The sequence below is a fragment of the Dipodomys spectabilis genome, unplaced genomic scaffold (assembly GCF_019054845.1).
Source record: "Dipodomys spectabilis isolate Male_0828 unplaced genomic scaffold, ASM1905484v1 ptg000108l, whole genome shotgun sequence".
Classification (NCBI taxonomy): Eukaryota; Metazoa; Chordata; class Mammalia; order Rodentia; family Heteromyidae; genus Dipodomys; species Dipodomys spectabilis.
Window position 1 is genome coordinate 11,621,947 of NW_024870785.1, and position 8,037 is coordinate 11,629,983.

An 8,037-nucleotide genomic window follows, 5' to 3' on the forward strand; every position below is an offset into this window, starting at 1 on the left:
AAATGGTCTCCATTCTTTTTCTATAAGGTGACACTGGGCAACCTTGAGAAGAGGAGTTAAGAGAAATTTGATTTCTCATATCAGGTGACTTTCACTAGTCTATCTCAAAGCACACCAGGCCTGTCCTCATTTGGCTTTCTTTTGTTACCTCAGTCTGCACTTGATCATTCTTCCTTCCTAGTGCCAGATTCCACTGTTTTACAGTACGGATTCTTTTTAAAAAACAGACAAGAGTCTCCAAGCAACCATTGTAGGGGAGGGAACTGTGTGTGTGCGTGCGTGTGCACAAATGCGCATGGGTGTGTAGACAAGAAAATGGGGGCAGCTGGGTTATAGTCATAATTCCTTGGACTGTATTTGCTATTCTTTTCTTTCTCCTTTGTACCTATTTGGTGGTAGTATGCATTTATATTTGCTTTGCTTTCCATTCATTTCCAAATCTTTAAAAAATTTTTTCAGGATTAGGGGTAGTGGGAAAGGGGTAAAGGAGGAGAGAAGTAGCAGAAAAGCAGGAGGGCATGGAGATGAAGAATAGGATTAGCCTGAAGTTAAGGAAGAGATAAGAGTTAGCCCCTTGCTAATTGCCTGTGTGTCAATGGGGACACTGAAGTCCTGAATGACACTTTTAAAGAACTAGAGTTTCTGAGTATGGCGCCCCAACTTGAATAAACTTTGAAAGTTGGAACTTGGCAACAATATTATTTCTGGAGGCTTGGAAGTCCTGGCAGAGAAATGTCCAATTCTTACCTACCTCAATCTGAGTGGAAGCTCTGCAAACAAAGTCTTGACTTGTTTAACTGTGAGATCACAAACATCGAAGATTACAGAGAAAGTATTTTTGAGCTGCTGCAGCAAATCACATACCTAGATGGATTTGATTAGGAGGATAACAAAGAACCAGACTTGGAAGAGGAAGATAATAAGGATGAAGATGAAGATGAAACTATTCTACTTGAAAAAAATAAGGAGGAAGAAGAGGAGATAGAAGAGGATGACGATGTAGATGAGACAGATTTGGAATTGGGAGTGGGGGAAGAGAGAGTGGGCCTTTTTTTGGGGGGGGGGTTCCAGTTGTGAGGCCTGACCTCTGGGCCTGGGCACTGTCCCTCAGCTCTTCAGTTCAAGGCCAGTGCCCTAACACTTGAGCCACAGCGCCACTTCCGGCTTTTTTCCTTTTTGCTTATGTGGTGCTGAGGAATTGAACCCAGGGCCTCAGGCATGCAAGGCAAGCGCTCTAGCACTGAGCCATCTTCCCAGCCCAAAGTGGGCCTTTTCTACTTAATGAAAGAAGAAATTCAGGATAAAGAAGAAGATGATGACTATTTTGAAGAAGGGGAAGAAGAGGAGGAAGGGGAAGAAGGCCTTTGTGGAGAGCAGAGAAAATGAGATGCTGAGGATGATGGAGAAGAAGAAGATGACTAGATTATTCTAAGATTGTTTCCTTGCTTCCCTGGGTGTGCAACAGAGTGATCACATCTTTGTTTTTCATATATGATAGCTCTCCTTGTCAGAGGACAATCTGTAACTTTTTATAGGAGAAGTGTGGTTTCACTATTTTTTTTTGAAAAATTATTTTCTTGTAAAGATGCTGTACAGAGGGGTTACAGTTACATGAGTAAAGTAATGAGTACATTTCTTGTAGAGCATTGTTACCCCCTCCTTTGTTTTTTTCCTCTTATCATTCTAATTAAGATTTACTGGTTTGCTAATTATCATGTTGTATGTATGGAAAAATTTTCACTAACTCCCTCAGCCCTCCATTGTGAAATTCTGTAGCAATATATTTGGAATCTTTTTCTAATTCAGGCTTTCTTTCTTAGATGTGTTTAGCTCATAATTAAAATATGATCAAATTTACACAGGTGTAGTTATATGCATTTTATTTGTAAGATTTTAGAGTTACCTATAAATTCACTGAAATTATTGTCAGCTCAAATATGAAAGGAATTTGATTGATAAATTGATTTTTTTTACAGATGTTTCAGATTTTTGATTTGAAGGCAGTGATTTTTTTCTGGCTATGAATATTTGGGGCCATCTTGTTACTTGAGTAAATTGGAATGAAGAATCAGAAAAATAAATTTCCATTTACCAGTCTGTGTAGTTCTTGGATTTGGGGAAAGTTCTATTCAGTAATGTAGTCCATGAGTTTTATGGTGACTGAGAAGATTTTGTTTTGGAAGGAAGGAAAAATTGCTGATGCTAAGTCCAGAGACATGCAGGCGAGCCTTTTCTTTAAGCTGTAGCTTGTGACATACCAGTGGTGATTTGTTTTAGAAATTTTTTTATGATCAGTTTCCCTTCTAGCTTCATCCCCTCTATTGTCCCAAAAGAAAGGTGGAGAATGTGCGGCTGTCCAGAAAATGTTGGTCTAATACCTCAACTACCTTTTCAGGCTTGTCTGAATTTTAAACAAAGTGGGAGAATTAGAGTATTTCTGAGATACAAATATTATGAATACAGTTTCATGCAACATTCGGCTTACTGTTAAATCTTTCTTTGTTGATAACATGCAATACTGTCTCCAAAGAAAGAGAGAAAATGGGAGGAGGCCTTAGCAAATCTGACCAAAAAAAGAGAAGAGAACATACCCAATTAATAAAACTAGAGATGAGAGCAGGAATAATAAGCAAGATTCAGAAAAGTATAAGGGAATACTTTGCATACCTTTATGCTGACAATTTGGCAAATCTGGAAGAAATGGAACAATGCTTAGCAAACAGTGATATATCCAATCTAAGCCAAGAAGATTTAAACCAACTAAACAGACCCATGACAAGTAATGAAATAGAAATGGCAAAGAAGACCTCCCATCCAAGAAAAACCTAGGACCAGATGGATTCACAACTGAATTCTATCGGGACTCAGAGGAGAACTCACTCCAATACTCCTCAAACTATTCAATGAAATTTCAAGTGAATGAAAACTCATTCTATGAAGCAAGCATAACCCTCATCTGAAACCCAGATAGGGACTCATCAAAGAAAGAGGACTATAGACCCATCTCTTTGATGAACATCTTGGTAAAACTTTTCAACAACTAATCAAAAATATCAAACACTATGATCAAACAGTATTCATTCCAGGGATACAAAGCTGGTTCAATATACACAAGTCAATTAATGTAATTCAACACATCAACAGGAGCAAGGACAAGAACCACATGATTATCTCAATGGATGCAGAAAAAACATTTGACAAGATCTGACACCCTTTTATGGTAAAAGTTCTGGAGAAGCTAGGAATCTGTGGAACATTCCTCAATATAATAAAGGCTATATATGACAAACCTACAGCCAGCATTATACTTAATGGTGAAAAATTAAAATGATTTCCTCTAAAATCAGGAATGAGACAAGGATGTTTTATCTCTTTTCACTCCTCTTCAATATAATATCGGAATTCCGAGTTAGAGCAATAAGGCTAGAGACAAACATAAAGGGGCTTCAGATAGAGAAAGAAGTAAAATTCATCCTCTTTGAAGATGACATGATCCGTATTTAAGGAACTCCATAGACTCCTCTCCTAAGTTAGTTGAGGTGATCTGAAACTTTGGCAAAATCGAAGGTTAGAAAATTAACACACAAAAGTCAATAGTTTTTCTGTATGCCCACAATGAAAAGAGCCAGACTGAAATCAGGAAAGCAATTCCTTTTATAATAGCCTCAAAAATATCTAGGAATGAACATAACCAAAGATATAAAGGACCTCTATGATGAAAACTTTAAAAACCTGCAAAAGGATATTACTGCAGATTTAAGGAAGTGGGAAAACCTCCCATGCTCCTCCTGGATTGGGAGAATTAACACTGTGAAAATGGCAATACTGCCCAAAGCTATCTACAAATTCAATGCAATACCAATGAAAATCACAATAACATTCTTCAATGATATAGAAGAAGCAATCTAAAAATTCATATAGAATAATAGAAGATCTTGAACAGCAAAAATAATCCTTAGCAGGAAAAACAGTGCTGGAGGAATAGCAATACCAAATTTCAAACTCTATTACAAAGCTTGGTACTAGCCTGTGAACAGGCCTGAGGACCAGTGGAATAGAATTGAAGACCCAGAAATGAACCCATGGGCCTATCTTTGATAGGTCTTTGATAGCCACCTAATCTTTGATAAGGGAGTCAAAAACACAGGATGGAAGAAAAACAGCCTCTTCAACAAATGGTACTGACAGACTTGGTTGTACACATGCAGAAAAACTGAAGTTAGATCCTTAAATGTCACCCTGCACCATAGTCAATTCCAAATTGGTCAAAGACCTCAATGTAAGACCAGATACACTAAAAATATTGGAGGAAGGGATAGGGGAAACAATAAGGCTCCTTGGCACAGGTTGATACTTCCTAAGTGAAGACCCAGAATCACAACAAATCAAAGAAGACTGGATAAATGGGACTGCATAAAACTGAAGAGTTTCTGTATGGCAAGATAAATAGAAATCCACCGAATGGGAGAGGAATTTACTAGCTTATACATCAGACAAGGACCTCATATCTAAAATATAATTAGAGCTAAAAAACTAATCCTCTCAAATCCTAAAGACTTAAGGAGAGATTTCTCCAAAGAAGAAATAAACTTAGCCAGTAGACACATGAGGAAATGTTCAACATTTCTGGCCATGAAAGAAATGCAAATCAGGACTGGGAAGGTGGCTCCGTGGTAGAACACTTGACTTGCATGCCTGAGGCCCTGGGTTCGATTCCTCAGCACCACATAAACAAAAAGAACAAAGTCAGAAGTGGCACTGTGGCTCAAGTGGTAGAGTGCTAGCCTTGAGCTGAAGAGCTGAGGGACAGCGCCCAGGCCCAGAGTTTAGGCCCCACGACTGGACCAAAAAAAAAAAAAAAAAAAGAAATGCAAATCAAAGCAACATTGAGATTCCATGTCACCCAAGTTAGAATGGTCATTATCAAGAAAACCAGTAACAGATGCTGGTGGGGATATGGCCAAAAGGGAACGCTACTACACTGTTGGTGGAAAAGTAAACTTGTCCAACCATTATGGAAAGCAGCATTAGAGGTTCCTCAAAAGACTAAACATAGAGCTTCCCTACTATGTAGAACTCCTGGGCATTTGCCCAAATGACCACAAACCAGCCCGCACTAAAGCCACAAGCACAACCATATTCATTGCAGCATTATTTACTATAGATAAGACATGGAAACAACCCAGATGCCCCTCACTGGATTAATGGATCAAGAAAATATTATATATATATATATATATATATATATATATATATATATATATATACACACACACACATGAAATCCTGTTCTTCCATTAGAAAGAATATAAGATTGCTCCATTTTAAGGAAATGGAAAGACTTGGAAAAGTTATATTAAGTAAAGTTAGCCAGACCCAACTAGGCTGCATAGTTTCCCTAGTTTGTAATAACTAGACTATGTCTATAAACCTACAAGTTAATCCAATGGATAGTAAACAAACAAATAACTGCACTTGGATATGATTAACTAAACAACATTCTAAGCATTTGCACAGTGAAAACAAAGGAGGATATTCCTAGGAGAGGATCACAATTTCTCAGTAGATATGTTCATATGACCATGTAAAATGATGCTTATCGAAATGAACTCCAAGAAATGGAAATGAGGGTTTTTTTATTGTGCTGTTTGCAGTTATTTCTTTTTCCTTTCCCCCCTTTGTTTATTCCCTGTTATCACTTTTTTTTTATTTCTGTACCATTTGTCTTGTAGATAAGTTTATCTGATTTGGGGGAGGATAGGGGAATCACAGAAATGGTGGAACAAAGGGTGAACCAATTCCACAGTGATATTCACTGGACACTACATTGGAAATGAGCTGTGCAACTTGTGGGGAGAGGGTTGGGGGAAAGTGGGAGAAAATGAGGGAGGAGGTAACACTGTTCCAAAAGAAATGTACTCATTACCTGACTTATGTAACTGTAACCCCTCTGTATATCACCTTCACAACAAAATTTAAATAAAAGGAGAAGCTAGAGTTAAAGTGGCCTGTAGAGAGAAAGACTCAAGATGCTGTAAAAAAATTGACAAGTAAAATTGTACCGCCTGAGGTGTACAGCAAAAAGGTTTGATGCGTATATACATTGTAGAATGATTCCGTCAACGTATTATCTTCTTCACGTCAGTTTCTTGTTTTTGATTCATGTTTTGGGTATTGGCATCTTGTAAGATGTTTTGTTTAGCAGAATAGGACCTTGCATTGGAGGTTCTCTCTGCTCTTGATTTTTTCTTTGTTTGTATAGATGTTTTTCATTTTGACATCTCCTTTTAAATTTTTTATCTTATTTTAAAGAGGCTGTACAGAGGGTTACAGTTACACGAGTAAGGCAATGAGTACATTACTTGTCGAACATTGTTACCCCTTCTCTTGTTGTTACCCACTATCCCTTCCCTCCCCCACCTCCCACACTCCTCTCCACCCCCACTCCTGAAGTTGTAAAGTTCATTTGCAGTATACTGTCCTGTGGGTGTCATTGTTGCAATGGGTCATCCTGTATCCTTGTTTCAGTGTTTTGTTATTCCCCTTTCCCTCCCAGATTAGACAAATGTATATGCAAGATGCTGGGTACCAAACTCAAGGACGGTGACAACAGGGGATATACCATAGGGGGAAGAATATACAAAGGGGAAAAAAATCACATAGTACATTTAAAACAACCACAACAAAAATTGACCTCTTGTGTCCGTATCTTGGGGTTCATTTCACTTAGTATAATCTTATGTGGTCATATTGACATTATCTCTTTTTACTATTTTGCTGTGTTCTTGGTGCTTTTGAATTCTTATCCAAATGACCATTGTGTATGTCAATGTGATAGGAGTTTTCTCTGCAGTTTCTTTCAGTAGTATTGGTGTCTTTAAGATTTCAATCCATTTCAATTGATGTTTGAATCTCTTCTGAGGTGGGGGTACAGTTTCTTTCTTTTTTTGCATGAAGGTATCCAGTTTCCCCAGGACTATGTATCGAAGAAACATTTTTTCATTGGGCATTCTTTTTATTTTTGTGAAAAATCAATTGGCCATAAATATTTGGATTCATTTCTGTGTTTTGTATGTGGTTGATTGATGTGTTTGTTTTTATATTAGTATCATGCTGTTTTGATTACTATGGTTTTATAGTAGATTTTCAAATTAGATAGTGTAGTGCATCTGACTTTATTCTTTTATCATTTTCTTTTTGTCGGTTGCAAGGCTTGAACTCAGGGCCTAAGTCTCTTTTTGCTCAAAGCCAGCACTCTACCACTTAAGCCACGGCACCACTTCCGATTTTGGAGTGGTTAATTGGAGATAAGAATCTCATGGGGATCTTTTTTTTTGCCTCTGGCATCTGTTTTTTTTCTTTATCTTTTCATATTTACTGTTAACTGATATATGAAAATATAAAAGTATACATTTTAGTGGGTTACTATGTAACACTTTGAAGCATGTATACAGAATACAATGTATAAATAAGGCTAAACATATTTATCTTCTGGAACATGTCCTGACATCAGTTTTAGTCAAAGAGGATATGGACTCAATCCCATTCCTATGTTCATGCCCAAACCTCCAGTGTGACCATATTTGGAAAAAGGGCTTTATAGATGTAGTTAAGATTAAATGAGCTAATAAGAGTGAAGTCCTAATCTAACAGGATCAATAGCTTTATAAGAAGAGGAAAATCTTCCTATCCTCCACTCTCTCCCATGAGAACACAGTAAGAAGGCAACCATTTGTGATCTAGCAACAGAGCTCTTACCAGAAACCATGCTTACACATTGATCTTTCAGCTTCTAGAACTATGGGAAAATAAGTGTTGTTTAAGCCAAGCCATATATAGTATTTTATAATGGGAACCCTATCACACAACTTAGTATGTGCATACATAAACACATTGATGTAACTAGTACTCTGATGAAGAAGTGTAATAACCCAGTGTTCAAGAGTGTAGCCCCACTTTTCTGTAACTGGCTCTGAAGGGACACACCATCAATCACAATCAGACCTACCTATTTGTTAATTTCATAGAAAGGGAAGT

General features: G+C 37.5%; 1 pseudogene; it reads left to right on the top strand.

Moving 5' to 3' along the window:
- Positions 1-518: 518 nt before the first annotated feature.
- On the top strand, positions 519-1,505 carry LOC122114658 (annotated as a pseudogene).
- Positions 1,506-8,037: the final 6,532 nt, after the last annotated feature.